This window comes from Vulpes vulpes, chromosome 16 (assembly GCF_048418805.1).
Source record: "Vulpes vulpes isolate BD-2025 chromosome 16, VulVul3, whole genome shotgun sequence".
Lineage (NCBI taxonomy): Eukaryota > Metazoa > Chordata > Mammalia > Carnivora > Canidae > Vulpes > Vulpes vulpes.
The window spans coordinates 58,364,228-58,386,840 of NC_132795.1; the positions used below are offsets into that span (position 1 = coordinate 58,364,228).

General features: G+C 50.6%; 1 protein-coding gene across 4 annotated transcripts in view; it reads left to right on the forward strand.

The window, feature by feature from the left end:
• Positions 1–719: 719 nt before the first annotated feature.
• The window catches only part of LARGE1 (LARGE xylosyl- and glucuronyltransferase 1), a 527,056-nt gene continuing 505,162 nt past the window's right edge, over positions 720–22,613 (forward strand). For 2 of the 4 annotated variants that reach the window (XM_072741869.1, XM_072741866.1), the window contains exon 1: positions 3,690–3,973. The gene's annotated coding sequence lies outside the window, so the exon portion shown is untranslated. Of the gene's footprint in view, positions 1,450–3,689; positions 3,974–22,613 lie in introns of those variants that run through there. The other 2 variants (XM_026010946.2, XM_072741868.1) reach the window with 2 other exon arrangements.

Sequence of the window (22,613 nt, forward strand, 5' to 3'; positions counted from 1 at the left end):
CTATTTTAAGACAGGTTTTTTTTTCTTCTTCTTTTTTTTTTTTTTTAAATTAGGATTAGGTCTCCTTGACCCTGATTTTTTTTTTTTTTTTTAAAGACCTTTCTGAATCTCTCCTGTGACAGGTGCAATAACTGTGTGGAGAAAAATATATAACAGTTGGTTTAGAGGGCTCAATATTTTTCACTTCTCAGTTCTTAGCAAAAGCAGTGCAGGATCTTTAGAAATAACAGATATATCACCTTACATATTTTATTCTGCATTCCTCATACTATATTATGTCATAGCTGAACTCCTTTAAGACATTTATATCCTGGTTTGTGTCAAAGGGCTATACTATAATTCATAGGTAAGTACATTCTCCCTTAGGTTTAACACACACATACACACACTAACGCACCTATCCATCCCATTGGTGGGCAAAGGTGTTCTTTTAAGGTGAGGCTTCACATAATATGAACTAACAGAAAGGCTCAGTTTGTGGAATATTTCACTCTGACAGCATTCCTATCATTTAGAACATTAGAAATGCCACCGAGTTCAAAACACTGCAACACTGAACAGATAGAGCCAAGCTTTTGTGCATTTAAGGTGCCTATTGACTGATGCAAGTAATTTTTGTGAAATCCTCTAATAATGAAATATGTCTTCAATGTGTTTTATTGACCAGAGTGAATATTGTTCCCTCTCTCTCTATGGTGATATTTTTCTTTCTAAAATCCAATCTAGAGAATGCACTATACTTGGGTGATTATAATGGAGACGTTTCTTTACCACATGCTTATCTTTTAGCTCAGTTTCTGATATTATTCCTTTATTTCTCCATCGCTTGTAAATTTCAGGTCTCCCTCTCCTTCCCGGGTAGGGTACTGACGGTCTCAGTCACGTTACCCTTATTAATATGCTAATATATTATAATAATGCATTTTACACCACTAATGAAGCGAGGCAAAGCAATGGATAAAAAGCAAGCCCAAATTCTTGCTTTAACTTTACCCGGTTCCAGGGCGGGGGCTGGAGTAGGGGAGACGGAGAGTGGGAAGGACGGCCGACCCGCAAAAAAATAAAAATGATCCCCTTGTTTTCAGCGCGTTCTAGGACAGAGCTGTACGTCCGAGGAAGAACCGAGCAGCATTCGAGCTAAGAGGACTGGCATTAAACTTTGACACTTTAATGGTCTCGAGGATATTAGAAAATTTTTTATCATATAACCGTGTTCTTCTCCGACACGGTTGTGACACCGGCATCCAAACCAGATACGATCTCCTATCGGTGCAAACGTGCAGGGTGAGGCTCGTCCCCGCCGTGGTAAGGCAGCAGGACCCCAGCTTCGCAGGGAACTTCTGAAGCTCCGAGAGCAAACGTTTCTTACTTCTTCGCCGGGGACGCTGCTGGGTAACCGCTACCTTCTTTTTGCATTTTCTCCTCGGCTCGGTCTGCCGCTGAGAATAGGTAAACAGCACTCCAGAGCTGGGGGAGAGCCGGGGGTGGTGCTCCAGGGGTGGGGGGTGTGGGGGGCGCTGGGGCGGGGGGGGGGTCGTGCCTGAAGAGGCTGGAGGGAAGGGAGGGGACGGCGGAAGGGTCCCGGCTGGGTCGAGCTGCAGGCCGAGAGCGGGGTTACTTGGCGGCAGCCGGGTCCCGAGCGGACGGGAGGGCCAAACCTCCGAAACCCTTGGGCCCCCAGCCTGACCCCTGGGGAGCGCGGTCGGTACCGCAGTCGGAGCTCCGCGTCCTTTCCTTATGCACCCCCGCCCCGCACTTTATCTCTGCTTTTGCATCCTTCTCCTGCCCCTTCCCAGAGTAAGGTGGGCTTCCCGCGGCCTCATCTAAGCCCCGGGGCGGGGAGACCGAGGCGCGCAGGGGCGAGGCTGGGACCCGGCGCCCGCCGGGTTGGGGAGGGGTGGGGACCCGGTGGTGGGGGGGGAAGGGGACCCCAGAAGCCCTGGGACGAGCTGAGGAAAAACCCGGGAGCTGGATCACACGCCGGAGCTCCGGTCTCCCAGGCAGAGTTGCCCATCCCTCTGCGTCCTCCTCCTCTCCCGGCCTGCTGCCTCCTCCTTCGGGTTTTCTCTCCAGGCCTCCCCCCGCCCCCTTCGCCCCGACGCTTTCACCCACTCCTCCCGGAGCTTCGGAGCTTCGGAGGACTCTCGGCGCCCCACTCTGGGCTTTAGGGCTGGGAGGCTGGAAGTCCACTCAGGGGGATGTCGCGCGCGGGGTTCTTGTGCCCGGAGGGAGAGCAAGAATGAAATCAGGACCGGGAGGGGCGTGCTGTGCGTGCAAGGGTGTGTGCGGGGGGGGGGGGGGCAGAGGAATGCAGTTTCCCCGAAAGAACAGGGAGCCCTGGATCGGATTCTCGGATACAGAGCCCCCGGTCACGCTGTCAAAGCCCTTCCTCGAGGCTCCTCGCCGCCTCCGGCTGCCCCGTACCCTGGCCGCCCTGCTGGGAAGCGGCGCCCCGAGTAGAAGCGGAGGCGGGGAAACTTCCTACTTCCCACGACGGCCGTTTCGTACCAGGGGGACTGGACCGGCTGCACGGCCCTGCGAGCCCGCCGGCGTCTCGACAGCGGCAGCTGCGGACCCGTGGCTCTTCCCTTCCCCCTCTTTCCGCCAGGCTGGCCAAGCCCGAGGCGGCCGGGAGCGGCCGGGGCGGGGGGAGAAGGGCGGGGAGCTCCCAGCTTGCACCCTTTCTCCCCGACCCCGGCCGGGATCCCGGCTCCGGGTGTTGCTTCCACCCGCGTGCGAGCGAGCTGGGGAAGCGGGAGGGCGGAGCCTCGCGCGGGGGGGCGGAGCCGGGCGGGGGCGGGCGCTCGGGCCGCGCGGCTGCGGAGCCCGCCATTGGCCGGCCGCGCCGTCACGGGGTGGGGGCGGCGCCGAGGCGCGCGCCGGCCCCGCCCCCGCCCGGAGCCCGGCCCGGGCTCGCGGTCCCCCCCAGCTGCACAGACATGACACAGACACACAGTCACTGCAGCTGCTGAGCGAGCCCGGCGCTCTGGGCACGCGGCGGCGGGGCCAGCCGGAGCCCGGACCCCGGACCCCAGCGCCCGCCCGCTCGCCCCCCCCGCCGGCCTCCGCGCGGCGGCCCCCGCCTGGCCGGGCGCGGGAGGCGGGGATCGCGCGCCGGCTCCGGCCAGCGGCGCCCGGCTGCCCGCGGCGGCTGCAGCGGCCGCCCAGCTCCGAGCGCCGGGCGCTCGGGGAAGCCGGCGCGTCTCGGAGGCGGCGGCGGCCGAGGCCGGCGAGCGCTCCCGGCGGCAGCGGGGCCGCCCGCCGCGGCTCCCCGCACCCACCGCGCTGCGCCCCGCCTCCGCTCCGGTGACCTTCCCGGGGCGCCTCCCCCGGCCCCGCGCCCCCGGCCCCGCGCCCCAGGCCGGGGCGAGGCCCTCTCCAGCGCCGCCTCCCCGCGGAGCCGCGGGCGGGCGGCGCAGGCCCGGGGGGAGGGGGCGCCGCGGCCGGCTGCAGCCTCCGCCGCCGCGCTCGGCGCCCGGCCCGGTCCGACCGCCGCTGCCCGCCGCTGCCCGCCGCCGCGCGGAGCCGGGGCGCCTGACGCCGGGGGCGCGGCCGCGCTCGCCTGGCGGGGCCGGGAGCGGGCAGGCCCTGCCCTGAAGGGGCGCAGCGGCGGGGAGCGCGGGGGGTGGAGCCGGCCCGGCGGCCGCCCCGCGGCTCTCCCCAGCGCCCCCTCCCCGGACCCAGCCCCAGGCAGACGCAGGCCCCTGCCCGCGCGGGGCGCCCCCGGCTCGGGAGAGTCCTCGGGGCGGGGAGCAGCTCCAGGCGGCGGCGCCGGAGGGCGAGCAGGGGGGGACGGCGCTCGGTCGGCGCGGCCCGGACCCTCCCCGCCGCCGCTGCCGCCGCGGGCCGCCCCGAAGTCCGCGCTTGGCCCCGCCGCCTGAACTGGGGCAGCGCCGCGGGGACCCCGACCCGGACGCCCCGCGCGCCCCGCTCTTCCGCGGCCTCCCGGTGCTTGGCGGCGGCCACGGCCAAGGTAAGACCCGGGGGTGGGGGGGGCGGAGAGCCGCCGCGGGGGCGCCCTGCTGAGCGGCGCCCAAGTTCTCCGGACCTGTGGCTGCTCCCCCGCGAGGCGCCCCTCGGCCGCCCGGGCCCGCGGCCCCGCTCCTAGGCACACGGCTGCCAGCCCGAGCGCGCAGGGAGGACTTTGCCGGCCGCACCGGGAGGTGGTGCGCCCGGTCTCGCACCCTCCTCCCCGGGTGCCCGCAGCTTCTCAGCTGTGGGCATCTGTACTTGGGGCGGGGGGGGGGGCGACCTGCTGTGCTTTCTGCTGTCCCTTCTGCTGTCCCCCTTGGGTGATCCCCGCCTGCCTATCCTGGTGTGATGCTCAGAAGAACTTTTCTTTGCTCCTGTTGTAGAGAGTCGAGGCGATTGCGGGCGAGCAGCCGCGGCTTCCAGGTCCCTCTCTGGGACAGAGCAGTTGGGTGGCAGCGGTATCTGTAGAGAGGGAACCTAAGCCGAGTGGCCGTCCTGTTAGACAAAGCTGCTTAGGATGAGTGATGAGTGTGCCGCGGTCCAGCCATTCCCGTGAACGTCTCTGCCGCTCAGGGGTGGAGTGGCTGACTCCAAAGTTGGAGCATCCCTAAGTTATTTTGTTTATTACCTTCTTTAATATCTTCCTTTTAAAGACTCTCAGTCCTACAAGGCTGTCCTTGCCACTTTGAAATTTATTGAACCTATGAGATTTCCCTGGAACAATCTGATTTTAAATGGGTCACTTAGGAGGGAACAGATTGTCTCTCCTACACTGAATCCATCCCCCGGGTGACCCTGTTTAATGGGGATGGATTTTTTTCTCGTCCCCGAGCTGGTGTACCTCGGATGAGCAGGTTTCTGTTGAATTCCGAATCCGTGAATTTTGTCACTCAGTCCATTAAAATGATCTCCTGAGGGAGCAAAATAGCAGCTTACATTTTCCGTGAATGTCACAGGAAGTTTTACAGGGTCTTATGTAAGTTCCCCAAGAGAGCACTCAGGCTCCCGCTTTCTTCTTGGGGGATGAGGTGGGGTGGCAGGTGCGGAGGTCACCTCACCAAAATGTGGCTCGGTCCCCTCTCTGACACAGGTGGAAACCCAAAGTGCTTATTCACTCCGTGGATGCAGTCACTTCAGGCTCATTTTTCTCCTTACCTCTCTCGCCCTGCCTCCCCAGGAGTCAGCTTCGGTAGACTTAAGACAAGGGAAGGTTCTAAATTAGGAAAGGAATAAGTGGTGTTTTCTTTTCTCATCTCTCACAAATGGGTGACATGAATGAATTACTCACCGGCATGAGTCCTCACTGGGGATTTAAAAAAAAAAAACAAAACACCTGGCTTTAAGGTTTCACACATCTTAGTGTACCTTTATATTTCAAGAGTGTTTCACTTCAGTGAAAATTGTTTGAGGAGAACACACATTTATCGAGCCTGGCCCTGTTAATTCCATACCAGGAAGAAAACTAATTGGAGCAGAGAGGCAGAAGTCGTCAAGATTTAGATGTTAGTGGGTTTTCAAGTAGTGGCAAGGACAGGAAACAAATCCACCTAGTAAGATAGGTTTTCAGAGCAAAGATTGGATCACTCTGGAGAGGGCAGTCGTCCACTAACCAGCGTGGGTCCTTTTTCTTCACGTAGTGAAGCGTGTTGGCTTGTGGGTTAACTTTTTCCGTGTGAGGTAATGCAGATCACATTGTCTTTTAAACCAGAACTATAAGGGCCTTGGAAATGAAAGCACAAGGTTTTCGTCTCCTCGTAGGTCCTGGAGGGCTTGCATCTCGACAGGATGTGGAGGTTCCTTGGGGTCTGGGTTTCTGAGCTGTGCTTTAATGTGGATGCGGAATGCAGGAGTGTCTCCATCCTTCAGCCACCTACAGTGGGACGACACTAGGGGGACTAGTTTTCTCTTCCACCACCAAGGAAGAAAACACAAGGACCCATGTTACAATAGGCCGTGGTTTATCTTTAGGGCTCATGAGCTTGACTATTTGGTACCCACTGTATGCTTGCATGAATGAGTGGATCCCAGATGCTTGAATGATGGGCCTGATCACATCTAAAGTGTCATTCGGGCAAATCAGGACTGGCTAACTGCAAAGTTCTGAGTAAATGAGGGCTAGACATTTCAGGGGGACAGAACCTCCTGCAGGCTCCATCCTTTGGGCATGTAGGCCATGCTAACTTCTCCCCCAGAGGTTTGTAATCAGAACTGCCTTTTTTTGGTTTTGGACTGCACATCACCTGCAGTCTTCATAAAATCACATATAATCATCCATTCTAAATGGAGTCTAGAACCAACTCCATCAAACTCCCAAATTTCTCACCGTCATCCCTTAAAAACACATACGTTGTATTTATACATAGCTAACATTTGACGGTGTGGTTTGCACTTTTGTCTCAGATGCTCTCTGCACTTCTAACAGCATTAAGTCATTAACGTTTAGGTTTCTTCCAGTTGAATTGGAAGATAATTCTATTTTGCTGGAAAAAAAAAAAAAAAAGCCCCATTGCCCAGGCTTTCCTTACCTAGGTGGTGTGTGTCTTATCATAGCCGACTCCAGCGGGGGGCAGACAGAAAAGGTGAGAGGCAGAGTCCAAGAAGAGGTTACCTGGTTCAGAATACTGGCACCAAAAAAGGGCAGATGTCCCCAAGATTTAAGTCTCACTGGATTCTAAAAGCCCCAGTTCAGCATATGGAATTAGATTCAGTGTTTGGAACCTGTGAACCTGCGTGAGTTATTACATTTTCCTGAACTCAGGGTCTGGTAGGACCTGCATTTTTTATCTTTTACCCATATGTGTAGTGCATATTTAGGTAGTTTGAAGGGAGCTATTGTTGTGGTCTAAGGAGAATGGTCAGTATAAAGCTTTATTTCTGCTATTAAAGCTTTATAGATTGATTCTCATAGGCACAGTATAGCCAAGGGGTAAGAGATTGGAGCAGGAAAATACTATTAAATTTGCCACTGAGCATCAACTTGTGAAAACTGGTTCCAGAAAAGATATATACTGTGGTCCTAAGGCATGAATGAAGTCTTGCGAATGTCAGGGACACCAGGTGGTAGAGGGAGAATAAGAAGTTGAGGTGGAATACTGTTCTACCGTAGGGTCTGTGAATGATGGGAAGGCATCTTGGAGCCAGAGTCGTCAGAGAGTAGGGAGCATGCAAGGTTGGGGGGAGGGATGAGTCAGTCGCAGGGGACTGCAAGCCCCAGGCCACCCTGCCACTGACACACTTGAGTCATACAGCCACCTCACAGAGGTGAGGTGCTCTTGAGGCTTTGCTACTGTCTTCCAGAACATTTGACATTGAGAGGTACTCGGGGGCTCTGTTCCTCGCTGACCACATTGGCATTTGGGGGGCAGTAGGCAGCTCCATCATAAGTTAAATGTATTTCAGAAGATGTTCCTCCTTTTAACTCAACAAATAATAATTGAACATCTATTATGTGGCAGATGCCATGCTCTGCATGGGAGGCTACAAGAGGTTTCACATTTAGTTCAGGGAAGCAGAAGTCCAGAGAACCTTTCTCATGAGCAAAGTGCTGTTGTGTAGGTTGGTGCAAAGGATGGGTGTTTGCCAGAGGAGTAGAAGGAAGAGAGTCCCAGGTAGCAAGAATAGCGTGGAAACCTTGAAATCTGTCCTGTGTATGGAGAACAGTCATTAGTTAAGGTGGCCGGAAGATGTTCTGGGAGAGGGGAAGCCTGGTGGGAGAAGGGAGATAATTGAATAGGATTCTGAGCTGGGGACTAACTTCCTGCTACATGTCTTCAGATGGTGACAAGAATGGTGTCTGGATAAGATCCGAGAGTACTAGTTGATTATTCCACATTGTTAACAAAAACAGAAAAAGGGGTTTTCTGTTTTGTCCTTTATCCTTCTACATATAGCACTTTGCTTGTTCTTAAAAAAAAAAAAAAAAAAAACGGTTAGCAATGCAAATAAAGAAAGGGTCCCTTATCAACCATATAAGTCTGCCCTCTTGCGTACGAGAATTCCATCTGGGGCTTTCATTATGTGATCATGCAGCAGTGGGAGAAGTGACAGTGTTAGATGAGAGATGATATAGTATGGGGGAGCAAAGTCCTTCTCTGGGAGAACACATTCCATTTTGTCAGATCGGATTCTGGGTAGAGTTATGGCCACGTTTACACTAGAACAAGGTTCTCGTATTTGAGTCATTTCAATTCTGGCCTTAACGTTCTTTGCTTTTGCAAAAGGAAGAGTTTAATAATGAGAATGAGTGTGTGTATGTGTGCCTGTGTGTACGTGTGTGTATGTGTGTGTGCATTGTGGGATGAAGAGACTGTATAGTGAAGAAAAAAGCAATGATGTAACTGTTGGAGGATGATAGGGAGAAAGGAAAATCAGAGTTGCGGCAGTGAGTGAGCCCCAGGGGAAAATATATTTAGTTTTTTTCAGAAATAGGAGCCAGACAGTGGAGGAAAAAGAAGGCTCTGTGTGCGTGTGTTCCTTGTATCATCTTTACCTGCATTAAGTGGGAAGCAGGGTGATTTAAGTAAAATCAGGAGATCTGGGCCTAGTCTTGCATCATCTGTTGCTAACTTGCTGTGTGACATTGGAATATTGTATGACCTTTCTGGGCTGCAAGTGTTGTCTCTATACATGAGTTCTTTACCTTGCAACTGGGAATTTAGGGCCCAGAGAGGGAATGGGTTTGCCTGAGTTAGTGGCCAAGCTCTGACTACTTAGGATTTCTAGCTCTGAAATGGGAAGAGGCCTGACCGGTTCAAAGGTATACTCTACCTTGAAATATACAACACAAGTAGGCAATGCTGAAGAAAAGAAGCACGAAGTCTTGGCTGTGTTGCTTATATTTCTCTGATCTCTCTCTAATATGTTGGGCTATTCACGCATAAGCAGCCAAACTTGCCCGCTAACTTCTTAAATAATAGGAAAACAAGTTGGTTTTGATGTTACCTATTCTTTGAGAACTACTTGAGAACTAAGTATGTTGTGATAAAAAGCAATGCTGAAAATTTTGATTTTTTTTTTTTTTCTTCCAGTTGTCTCTTGGGGATTTGGCAAAGCCTGTACTCCATCGTGGAAAAGGGAATCCTTTCATTTGGTCCAGGGTTGGGGGAGCAGTTTACCTCGTAGGGCAAGCTCTTGGGTGAGTCTGAACGGAGGGATGTTTGGAAGAAAAATGAATGCAGAAAAGCAATCCTGTAGATGTATAAGTTGGGGGAAAAAGAAAATCAATTTAATTTTATGCCTGCACATCTGTGTTCTAGGAAGAAGGGTGCTCACTACTCAGGCATTGATCTGGCTATAGAGGGCAGTGCTTATTGGAAAGAGGAGATCTGAAGTGAGTGCAACGTAAATATGAGGGTTTGTTTGTTTATTTATTTATTTATTTTTACATTTACTTCAGTATGGAAGTTAAGTCTAGAAGTGCTCTATTTTAGCAGAATTTGGCTTATAAAATCTGATTTTAAAGGCAAACACGTTAAGTAATTGGGATACAAAGGTTTTTATTTTACAAAAGGGATTCACAAAAGGACCTTTTTAAATTGCTAGTTCCTTTATTGTATTTCAGATTATTTGGTTAAGACAATCATGATGGATGCTTTTGGGAGCCTCCTCTGTCACATGAAACCAAGGATGTTTTTTAATACAAACTTTTCAAATGTTTTAACAAATAATTCCACAGGTTAACCTGCCAAGGACCCTAATATGGAACTGTATTACTGAAAGAAGTCTGGTAGTTGTATCACCTTTCATAACCGCTAACCAGCAGCGGTGTTCTCTCACTCACCCACTTACTTGGGGGCAGATTTACTTGTTTGACTGCTCTTCTTCTGGAGATAGCAGTCGTAATGACCCACCTGCCTGAGTTCCTCAGCCTCCTGCATTGAGGTTCTACCTCTGACACTATATCAAGAACAGAGGTGGTTTAAAAAGTAAATTAGGTCATGGGATGCCTGAGTGGCTCAATTGGTTAAGCATCTGCCTTCAGCTCAGGTCCTGATCTCAGGGTCCTGAGATCGAATCCCAAGTCTCTTGGGCTCCCTGCTCAGCAGAGGGTCTGCTTCTCCCTCTGCCCCTCCCCACCGCTCCTGCTCTCTCTCTCTCTCTCTCTCTCTCAAATGAATAAAGAAAATCTTTTAAAAAAAACATTTAAAAAAAAGTAAATTTGGTAAGAGTTTCTAGGATTCTGAGTTTTCATTATTGCAGACATGGAATTAATTGGCTTCTGCCTAGGTATATGGGAGAGGTGATAAACATAGGAAATGTATAGAATCATGCTTGCCTCCTGGCTCTTGCTTTGCAGCAACTGCGATATCTTAGGGCTTTTGGGGTTTTTGTTCCTTTATCTCTTATGAAAGTTTCTGGAAAGGAACTTGTTCTAGGAATGAAATAAAATGTAAGGTGTTTGAGGCTCCAGAGGTAATTTGGGGGCATCCTGGCATTGTAGATAATCACAGGCCGGGGCTAGACTGGAAAGTGCCATATCCCCGGTAATTTTAGCCTCTCTTGTCACATTATGGGGCTGTGCTCTGGACGGGTGGCAAATGAAGATGGAGATGGAGCCCTGACTACCGGGAGAGGTCTGCTCATCACAGAGTCATTTTTTGAAGTACCAAGGCCAATTGGGAAGACAGGGCTTGCTGATCTTTCCACAGAAGCAGTAGAATTTGGGAGGATTTACGGCATAAGTTGGCATGTGGGAATTTCTTTTTTCTTTTTTTAAATTAAAATTCAGCAGGGAATCCTGGGCTCTCCAGTGTGATTCTGTGATTAGGGATTTCCTGGGATACCTTGGTCACCTATTTATTATTGAGTAAGGTTAATGTGTCGATGGCTCCTGGGGAAAACCCGCTCGCCCCTTCTGCTCCTAGAACAGTTGCGTAGACCCTTGATATGCCAGCACTGTGTGTGCACCAGCCTCCTTGACTGTTGTCAGCTCTCATCTGGGAGGAATGGCATTTCCTGGTTGTCTCAGGAGCCAAGAGGGGTGCAGGCAGAGTGATCAGCAAGGTAGGGCTTTTCCCCTCCTGCAGGCCTGGTGCCCAGAGCTTAGTAGTTCTGCACGAAATGAGTAGTGTGTCCTGTGTCCGCATGGAACAATTTGTTTGATGAGTGAACAAGCGGTCATGTTTTCAGTGCTGCAGGGGGGAGGTGCCAGGGAAGGAGGGCGAGTGAATACCAGCAGACGCACAGACTCGAGGCCTCTCCAGGAAGATGTTATTTTAAAAATGTGAAGGACATTTCAGGTCAGCAAAATGAATTCTCTTAGGGGTCATTGTTGTGGTTCAAACACTGCTGGCTTTGTAACAAGGCAAGGGGAGTGCAGTACCGGAATGTGTGGCGGCTTTCCTTTGCTCTCACTTTGTGGGGATTTTGACTTTTCTGGCACCAGACGAATGGGCGTGCCCTAAAGCCTGTCAAATGCACATGCCAGGTGGCCTGGAAAATGCTGGAGAAGCGTGGATTGTTGCTGATGCTGTTTCCAGTGCTGGGGAGGGAATTATGGAGTGTGTGGGGTGTGGAGCTGGGGGGTGTGGCTCCCTCTGAGGAGGAGGAGTGGGGGGCACTTGGGACAGCTGGGGAAGGCTGGAGTCCTCTGTCTCCATGGGAAGACCTCTCCACTGCCATCTTGGTATCTCTTTGCCTTTCTCTGTTTTCATGAATCACTCCCTGCTCGGCTTTTCCATGTCGGAAGTTCCCTGCACCAGGAGCAGAGCTTCAGGGTGGGGACCCCACCAGGGTGGGGAAAGACCTTGGACCCCATCCGACCAACACCTTCCTTTCATAGCTGTGGCTGCTAAGGCCAGAGAGATAAAGAGAATGATCCTGAGGGGAGGCAGGACCAGAACCCCAGCTTTCCGGCCTCCCCAGTGGCCCTTGGCTCTGTCCTCTCACACCTGTGACTTCTAGGTGTCTGTCTTCAGCCCCTTCCCTTTGTCGTTCTGCATCATCTGTTCCACACCCAAAAGCGTGTTCCTCAAGTGCCTCCTTGGTGCCAGGCTCCCTTTCATTGGATCTTTCCGTGTCATTTCAGCCTGACAGCACCCTATATGTGGTGGGCACTCTTACCCACTTGGGGTGTGGAAACTGAGGTTGCTCAGGTCACACAGCTGTGAAGCCTGGGGCCAGGACTCAGCTCAGCCTGCTGTCTCAGTGCTTACCCTGTCCTGGCTTCCCCGCCTGTCTACACTCGCCGTTTGCCCTGGGACTTTGCAGGTCTTCTCTAGTCCTGGCCTATTGGCTGTTGCCTAAAAATGCCCCTTGTTTTCCCCACTTGGGCCTACTACTGCTTCTCCCTTTGCTGGATCAGACTTCTCCTTCCTCCCTCCTTTCTCTGTCTGGTCAAAATCTTTCCTGCCTATAGGCCCCGGGCGGGCACCCTGTCTATCCTTGATGGCATTCCCTTCACTCATTCGACGTCCACTCACTGCCTGAGCCAACACTCCTCAGACAGCGTTCACTAAACACCTGTGATGTGCAGGTCTTGGCTTGACATTGGGAGACGGAGGTGAGATCACCTGCTATCATCAGTAGCCTTGTCTTGGTGAGGGAGGCAAGTGGTAATGAAAGCGCGAACGAAGGACAGTGGGCACAGTGTGCTGGGTAGCATTATATTATGCTTGAGAGAATCAAAGAAGAGAGTATTCGATCTGGGTCTTGGTGAATAGGAGATGGAAGAATGGCGTGGGAGGAGGCATTGCTCCCAAACGCCGACAACTGTGCGTGGCCTCTTCTGCTTGGCCTCGTCCGTGTCCAGATACTTTCCTTATTCCCCCACTTGAGTGTCAGCTCCTTAGGCACTGTGGCCTGGTTAGCGCATCCACATACCTATGGGTATGTCTTGCTAGCACTTAGGAATCCTAAACAATCATTTATGAAATTAAATTGAAAGCCTGCTGTCCTTGCCCTCGAGAAACATAGTTGGAGAGATTTAAAGAATGTGTAATAAGTTAAGCAACAATAGAAGATTCAAACGACCGGTTGAGAGCAAAATAGAAACTGCAGCAGTACATACAGTTAATGGTTGTGGATTATTGAAGCTGGATGGGAACTCAGAGGTGGGAGTTTACTTTAGCTGCTTAAACTCAGGAGGTGGGGTTTGAGCTGGGTCTTTGGATGCAGGATAGTTAGAAATCTGAATAGAAGAATTATAGGGAGGTCAAGGGGCCAGGTTAGGTCCACAGGTACATATTTCTGGGTTACAGGATAAGCCAGCTTGGGTTTCTGTTAGCAGGGAGCCCGAGATGAGCTTGGCAAGCTGGGTTGGGGGCCATGGGCTCTCAGAAGGCAGGGTGGCTTTTGATCAGGAGACTGATGTATTAAAAGCTCTGTTTTAGGAAGATGAGCCCAGGAACAGGATTGGGGTCACTTTGGAGTAGGCAGAGAGGATGCTGGGAGGCCACTGAACAGGCTTTTGCCATAGTTCATACATGGAGTTTTGGAGACCACAGGGCTAGAGCTGGTACGGTTGGGGATGGAAGCCAAGAGGAGCTTTTGAGCTTTTCTCCGATCCCAATCATTGGTACCGAAGTCTGAGATGGTTTTCTCTGCCCACTGGAAAGCAGCCTTGTTGGAATAAAGTTTACTTGTGAAAGTAACAGCAATTCTTAAAGTAGCGCTTTCTTCCTCAGCTGGGTAGAGCATGGGGATGGGGCTTGGGTGAAAATGTGCTCTCCAGCGCTTTTTGTATTGTTTGTTTGTTTTTTTTTTTCCACATGAGCCCAGGGTTATAGAACAACCTTATTCCTAGCCTTGGATGACACCCAATAACAGAGAATTCTTTTCCTCATAAGTGGTTCCTAAAGCAGCTGTCGTGGGCCGAGAGGAAAACGACTGGAGCTCTGACATCTGGGCTCCCAATCTACCGTAAAAGTGAAGCTGTGCTGTGCTTCCCTCACCACCGGTGTGTTTCTGTGCCTGAGGAAGGCCTTGCTGGGAGATGACAAGAATGGCAGAGGTTTCAGAATTTCAGAGGAGGCCATTCTGGATAACAGAGTTTTTCAAATAGGCTCGCAAGGCTCTCTCATACATAAGAGAGTCTTTATTTTTAATCTGTAAAGAAAAGGGCTTTTCTTGAATGTTCTGTGTATTTACCCTCACAGGCTTACTCTTGGCCACTGGAAAACTTCCAATTTTCTTATCAGGACCCGTAAAGCTTGTTAGGAACTGGCCCCTGCCTCTCTGCAGCCACATCTCCCCTCTCTCTGCTTCATGCATCTGCAGCCCCTACCTCTTTCCCCTCCCCGCCCCCACCCCCCACACCTGCCAACCTGTGCACAGAGCTCTCCTGCATGATGGGCTCTCTCTCTATCTGCTTAGGACCCCTCTGTTTCTCCCTGAGTGCCTCACTGCCACTTCCCTTGCTGGCCTCTGCTCCTGCACTTTCTGTGCTGTGTTCCCAGGTCTCCAAGCTGGCTGCCTGGCCAGAGTGTGCGAGCCTTTCAGTAAAGAGCACGTCTGAGGACTGGAGGATCCTCAGTGCTTTACCACGTTGCCTGGACCTTGCTGTGTGTTCCATGCGGTGGCAGTGCTGGTTATTTTGGATTTCATTTGCCGTCCAGGCGTAATAACAGCTCTTTCTTGCTGAACGTTGAGGATTCCAGAGTACCACACACACGCGTGTGCACATGGGCTTCTCGAGGTATTCTTGAAGGACCTGCATGTCCCTGCTGCTTCCCTTGTCCTGTTGGGTGTAGCTGTGTTGCCACCACCCTCACCACACCCTCTTCTCTCTGCTGCCCTAACTGCATTTCTCTGCTTTCCCCATTTTCTCTGATCTTCAGCCTCCTCTTTCTTCTCTTGGGCGTTTTAAAACCCTGACGGAGAAGGTCAGCTCTTTTCCGCAAGCCGCAGGAGGCCTTGTCTTCAAGTGTTTGATTCTTTCTGGCTGTGCTGTTGGTCCCGAGGTGCGGGATGGAGTCTTTGACCATGGTTTCTGTTTACCAGGCTTAACACCATCTGACGTCCTTTGTAGAGAACCAGTTGCAGAGTGGCACTTGTGGTTGATTGAGAGATTATGAGATAGTGATGGGGGAGTGGCTGCGGAGGTTGGATGAACTTGTGGGGAAGCTCAGCCCCAGTGCTCAAAGACGCTTCCCTGGATAACCAGCGTGTTTCTGTTGGCTATCTAGGATTGCTGCTAGTATTTGTGAGGTCCATCTGGGTTTTTATCACGCTGCCCTTGTAAGCCAGACACTGGTGCTGCACAAATAGGTTTGCTTAGCGAATCACAGAAGAGTGATAGATGAACCCTGGGCTTATCAGAGGGCGTGTGTGATCCAGGCCCCAACAACATTTTATAAACTTGCAGTTGGCACGGCATTGGTTTCATGGTCCATGAAGCCCTGCTGCTTTTCCAGTGGTAGTCTGACTTAATACACACCGAGGGATGCTTTCTCTGGCTCTTACTTATTGACATTTTCCTTTTTCTTCTGCTTGGATTTATCCATAACTCCTGTTGAAACAGCATTTTTGAGCTCATTAAATCTGTTAATGTGTGTGTAATGCTTAGGACAGAGCTATACACAGAAAGCGCTCGGTAAGTATTAGCTATTGTAATTGTGTTATTATTTAGAGCTTACCCACATTTTCTCTCCTCTCCCTCACTCCGGGCTCCTCACCCCTGGCTTCTGGTGGTTGCACTTAGTAAACTAAGGAGACCAATGGCTCTAGGGGCAGAGGAGGAGGCTACAGGCTTTGTCTTTGCAGCCCTGTCCAGAGATCTCAGAAAGCTTACAGAGGCCCTGAAGGTAACCACCAACCCTCTCATCACCTGAGGCCATTTTCCCTGAACTCTCTGTCCACCTGGCTCCTTTCTCTCATTGGAAATTTGTGCTCTGATTGGAAAAGGAGATGGGAGCCAATGAATGGTATAGGGGAGGATTCTTAGCAAGTTGTGCTTCAGAGTATATAAAGTAACAGTAACAGTAATAATGGTGATAACAAATGATAGCAACCATCCTTGAGTGCCTCTTCTGTGCTTAGGAGATATGCTTTCCATGCCTTCTGATTCTCCCTGCAACCCTCTCCTCTGTGCAGTTCATATTACCTATGGGGAACCTGAGGTGCAGAGATGTGGTTTTTGCCCAAGTGCAAAGCCAGAGACTGAATACCAGGTCTGCCCATAGAACATTTCCTCTTAATCTCTGTCCTGTGATCCACTAGCCCAGGTGCCTTGACACTGGGAGGTACAAACCCCTGGGGATACATGAATGAAGCCTTTCCATAGAGTGTGCAGGTGTGGATGGTTTTAAGGGAATAAATTTTCAGATTTTTCAGCCTTGCATATGGACTCTTCCCTAAAATTAATTGGACTGAGACCATTCCTCCCAGGTCCATGGATCATCCTTCCATTTTCCCAGGCACCCCTCATCCCCCTTTATAAAGGCACATTTCTCACCCAACACCAGTCTCCCTCTGATGCACTGCTCTTGAGTGTCAAACCTATCAAGGGGCCCCAAACAGAGTAACTGTTGGAAGTGGGTGGGTGGGAACCTTCTGCTAATGTGCGCATTTTGCCACAGGGTGCCCCTTTGTACCTTCTCTCGCCTGTTTACACTTGGAGTTAGAAACAGGACATCTGGGCCCCTTTGTGCTAAGGAATAATATAAGGAATGATAGTGCTAAGGAATGATATAAATTTTTCAGATCTCAAAAAAATGTAATTTGCTCCTGAATTTTTAAAATGAATGATAGGTCTCAGATGGTTAGATTCTGTTTAAAAATGTGATGGGAAAGTTTTATTTTAAAGTGTTACTGTTTATAATGTGCTGGGAATTCTGTCCTTAGAAATGAGTTTATGATGAAAACTTCAGACGTCAGCCTAAAAATAGGCAAAGTGGTGCAAGTTTTTCAAATTTCAAGAATTCAGAAAAAGCGCAATAATTGTACTCTACTTCCCCGTAAGATACTGAAGTTTGGAGCGGACTGTCCTTTGGTTAGTTTCTGCCATGGACCCTTAGGCACCTAAATATTATATATTTTTTTTCCTTAGAATTTCAGGGACATCAGTATCTCCGAAAGCTCATATTTGCAGTCCTGATTAGGCACCCTTGAAATTATATGGGTTCTGGTCAAATGTAACCACACTTGAAATTTTGATGAAACTTTCATATGTGGAGTGAGACATCTGGTTGTATATAGCAGAGTGCCCCAGTGAGGACTGTTTCTCCTCCTGGGGTAGAAACCTCATTCACACTGATGTTAAGGGGTGGGGGAGAAGAGGACTTTTGCTGCTCAAGTAACTGAAAAATAGAGGGAAGCATCAGGTGGTGCTGGATCCAGTCCTCGAGAAGTCATTGATCTGTCTCTTGGCTCTGTTCTCTTGGGTGTCGGCTTCATTCTCAAGCAGTGTCCGCATGGGAGGGGGGGGCAGGACAGTCCTCAGCCTTACTTCCTACCCACCACCCCATTGCCTCTGAGGGAGAGCATCTCTTCCCTGGTAGAATTGGTGGCAGTCTTGGTCATCCTCTGGTTAGAAGGGTTGAGACCACAGTCCTGGAGCGGGTTGGGGACAAAGCAATGAGTTCTGTTTGAAATGCTCGGAAAGTGGGGAGGGAGTGGTTCCCAAGAGAAGCTGGGCAGACAGAGATCCTCAAATGCTCAGTGGGAAGATTAGCCTGAAGATCTTGTGATGCTGTCAAACTGACCACAAATGCCTTCACCAAAACCCCTTTATTCTCCTGGGTAGGCTTCCCACTGGCCAACACTTTGATATTCAGATACTCATCTGCCCAGTGACACAGTGACAATTAGTGGTACCTTCTCTCCCTGCTTTGGTGATTTTAGGACATCTAAGGATGAAGAACCCCCCCCCCCCCCCCCCCCCCCCCCCCCCCCCCCCCCCCGTGAGTGGGACCAGGCCTAACCCTGAGGCAGCCCATCCAGGCGCCTCCCATGAATTCAAGCAACAAAAACATTCTGTTTTTCCGAGATAAGAAAACTATCCCCCCCCCTCGCCCTGACTGGAAAAGTCCCTGAACATGGTCGTGTTGACCTTCAAAGAAATCAATCATGTCATAACCCGAATGCTATGCTACTCCCGCGGTTTTTTGCCTTTAAAAGATGCCTGTAATTGCTAATCGGGGCTCTGCCACCTCTGAGGCGGAGAGCCCGTTTGTGCAAACGTCCAATAAACCCTCTTGCTTGTTGCATCTGCCTGTCTGGGGTCTGAGTCTCTGGGGCGTCCACCGGGACACGTTGGCACCCGTGAGCCAGGGTCCAACAAGGAAATGGTCCCAAATCCCCGATGTAGTGTATTTTGTGATTTATTTTTAATGACCATTACTTCTGTGTTTGGGCTGCTATAACAAAGGACCACAGATGCGGGTGTGTGTGTGTGTGTGTGGTGGGGCTTACACAACACATTTATTACCCCACAGGTCTAGAGGCTAAGCGTCCAAGATCAAGGTCTCAGCAGGGTTGTTTCTTGAGAGGCTTCGTTCCAATGGTTGTTGTTTCCCTGTGTCTTCACATGGTCCCTATTTGTATGTGTTGTCCCAGTCTCCTCTTAAAAGGACACCAGTCCTACTGGATGAGGGCCCCGCCCTCCCTAATCACCTCATTTAACCTTATCATCTCTTTAAAACCCTGTTTCCAAATACAGCCACATTCTGGGGTATCGGAGGTTAAGACTTAAACCTATGAATTTGGTGGGTTGAGAGGGAGACACAGTTCAGCCCATAACACCGTCAGTTGCTGCAACTCTGTGAATGGGTTCTATTTCGAAAAATAATATTAATGTACCCACCTTGTTTAAAACACAGATTAGTAACAGGTTCACCTATGCGAATGCAGACTCACCATGGCAGGGTGGTAAGTTTGACTCAGTTTGCTATTTGGGTATGCTTTTCCCATTAATAGGTGTGGAGAGAAGGCAGCTTATAGGTGAGAACTGGTCGTGGGTTTGTCAAAAATGCTTGGGATCTGGTGATGGGATCTGGGCCTTTGGCTTCCTTCACTCCAGCTGCCACTGTTGTTCTGGTTCCAGTAACAACTTCCTGGACATTCCCTGAGGGTGGACTTTGGTTGTGAAATAAGTTTTAGGAATTTTTAGGGAGTGGGCAGGAGGCTGCCCTGAGGCAGGATTTTTCCATTAGCCCAATAGCTGGTGGTCAAAGCCAGTTTCCCTTTACTCTTTCCCTTGGAGCTGGTGGATTATTTGACCTTGATCCCTGTTGGTGTCCGGCCTGTGTGTAGAAGAGAATCTCAACATCCCGTATTTTGTGTCTGAGGACACAAGGTTCACAAGTGAGGGGTTTTATGAGTCAACTTGCCCAGGTCCCTAAAGGGCTGCTGTTGTAACAGAAATTGCTTTGCATCCCCACGCAGGGCTCATCTTTAAACTCCGCAGATGACAAGCCTGCCTCAGATTCTCCTTGCTGAGCGGTTGTCACTGTTCTCCCTCCTGCGCTAATTACTGTTTTAACACGGCTCGGGTGTTCGTTGTCTGGTCTGCCTGCGTTTGTAGTGGAACATCCCTGCTGAAAGATGTGGGGAGGAGGCAGCCGCTTGTCAAATTGTAGTTTCTTGGTGTCCAAATCCCAAAAATGCCCCACTGAGACTTTGCTTACCTACCATCCTGAGCTCTCCCTCCTGAGTGCTTTGGAAAGCCCTCTGCTGTGGGATGTGGTCGAAGCATAGGTATGTCCCTGGGAGGAGGGGGGTGAAGTTTTGAAAAATCCATCCGCAGGGTAGCACCCCTTCGTATGCCAGTGTGGATTGCCGTAACTGATTTTGAGATTGCCTTTATGGGAAGCAGATCACGGTCCCCAAGAGACAAGGACCCAGGAGGTGGAAGTTTTGACTGACAGCCCGGTTTCTTGTTGGATGTGCTTTGGCTAGCTCAGCCTTGGGTAAGCGGCCTACTGTCTCCATACGGGCTTTCTGTCACTGCGGTCACAAAGTACCAGCTGGCTGGCCTCAAGCAATGGGAGTATATTGTTGCACAGTTCTGGAGGCTTCACGTCCAGAGTCCAGCCATCTCAGGGTGTCAGCTGGGCCAGGCTCTCTCTGATGACTCTAGGGGAGAGTCTTTCCTTGCCTCTTCCACCTTCTGGGTTTTGCCTGGACAGTTAGTTACTGGGCAGTCCTTGGCTGTTGCCACTCTGTCCACAGGGCGGCCTGCTCTCTGTGTGTTGACACATCGTCTGCCCTCTGTGCATAGCTCAGTGTCCAAATTTCCCGTTTTGTAAGGACACCAGTCATATTGCACTGGGGCTCACCCTTGTGACCTCATTTTAACTGGAATATTCTCTAAAGACCCTGTTTCCAAATATAGTCACATTCTGAGGTCCCAGGGGTTGGGACTTCAACTTCTCTTTTTGGGAGGATACAACTCAGCCCCCAACTCCCTGAGCTTTAGTTTTCCTCCTTACAAGTTCTGTTAACTGTTCCCACTTGTAGCATAAGGTTCAAACATGATCACATCAGAGAGCTCTCTAGAAAATATATCCCCTGAGTGATGGAGGCAGAATGCCTATTGGATGTTAGATGTGTTTTATTCTTAGTTTCTGGTACCTACTGAGCATTTGGACCTGGCACATGACATGCTCTGTGTGATTTTTCAATTAAAAGTCTTTGGGAAGTGTGAATGTGTGATCCGAGCTGCGCATTTGCTGAAACCTGGAGCAGGTTGGCAGTGGACTCGTGAGGGGAGCGCTGCCCCAAGGGTGAAGCAGCCTCAGAGACTGCTATCACCTGCCTTGTCTTGACGCACTGGCCACTCGGCCACTCGCTGCTGCCCTGTGGGACAGTTTGGATATAAATCCTCAGATTCCCATCCCAGCTCTTGAATCTTCCATGGAGTGCATGGGAATGTGTGGTAGCTTTATTGGTTTGTTTTCATAAGTTGTATTTTGATATTCAAAAGAGGTTCACTGGGGCAGAGGCTAAGAATGTTTTCAGAGTGTTGCTCTTTTGCCTTGTCTTAGTAACTTCCAGTGGTAAGAAAAACAAAAGCTACAAAACAAACACACTAAAGACAACCTTGAAAACCCTCACCTCCCAGAAATTGAAAGGATTTGGAGTCTTTAACTCCTTTTTGTATAGGCTTATGTGTATATGTTGCTGTCTGAAGGCATGTACATCCAGATAATTCCTTGGAGGTGCTCAAGCTGGGCTGAGATCTCACTTCTCCATTAACTAAGTCTTGACGTTGTTCCCATGAACTGGATGGGTGTTTCCAGGGGCTGCCGGTCAGCAATGTGGCTTTGCTGTGTTTCCATCTTCCTTCCTTCCGTCCTTCCTTCCTTCCTTCCTTCCTTTTGCTTTCCTTCCTCCATCATGCAGGGAGCATGCATCATCTGTGTGTCAGGCACTGTGCTGGGCACGGTTTTGAGGAGGACGAGACGTGAGGCCCTGCTCGCATGGAGGCTCGTTCTGGATGGCCTGTGCTTCCTTGAGCCTGGGATGCATCGTCTCCCTGCTCTCTGTCCTCTTTGCACGCAGAGCGACTTCCTTTGACACTTGGCACCTGCAATTGAGGCTAAAAGCTACCATATATCTAACTCCACTTGGTATTTATTGGGTTGTTACACCAAATTTTGCAAAGCCAGAGGCACCGCTTGGTTAGAAGGAATCCTCTCTCTCAGTCCCAGGAGGCTGCTCATTGGGCTTTGATGATCCGTAAAACCCAGCTCCGTTTCTAACAACGAGAGAGCTTGTAACTTTTTTGCCTTTTCTGAATTTGAGTCCTTTATAGAGTATTCTGAGAGTTGGGCACTGTCAGGCAGATTTTATGTCATGACTCTCGGATGGGTGACGATGTCCTGGGATTAATTTTGTTATATGGCTGTCTTCATGTAGTGCCACCCTCGGAAGCATTAGATTGTGAGAAGTGTTCTTTTCATGGCAATATTTAGATGTGGTCATTGAAATGGGAATTCCTGGAAGGACCCTTGGCGTCCCCACGCTGTGTGCAGGGGTTGACAGCCATCTTGCAGAAGAGTTGAGAGCATTTGTTGCCTTGTTCTCTTCCGATGGGGAAGACCATAAATAGGTCCTGCTGTGGGGAGCTGGCCCAGCCACTTTTATCTTCCCGGCCTCCTATCCACTTCCTGCTGGACAGAATCGAGAGAGGACTTACTTGTTTAAGGGATCTGCAGTGAACTGTCCTGGAAAATAACTCCTCAGAGAAGAAGGTGCAGGAGGAAAGGTTTCTACGTGGATGGGAGAAGAAACCAACCAGTGGGAGGTATCTCGGAGAGTTGCACAGTGGGTTGGTTTTATCTTAAGATGACTCTTGTAATGATCTTGTCAAGACAGAGGAGGAATTAAATATAACTACTATTATCTGGCTTAAAGTTCTTCACCATCCCTCTGTGTCTTATAGAGATGCAGACTCTTTTGGGCTCCAGAAGAGTAGACTAACTGGTTTATTTGGCAGATGATGAGACTTCAGCCTGGGAGGTCAAAGGGACCTGTCCAAGGTCACACCAACTTGATGGTGAAACCCTGGTCCCCTGACTTCCATCCTCTTTGGCTGCCTCCCCCCAGCCCAGGCTACCTTCTACAGGATTCGATGGCTTTTTAAAAAGGCAAAGGCTGTTATTGGTCAAGTGCCCGCACCCCTCCCCCCCCCATCTGCCAGAGAACTGGCCTGGCCCTCCTGGTAATGGTTGGGTACCTTTTGGGTTGTAACGGCCATGGCC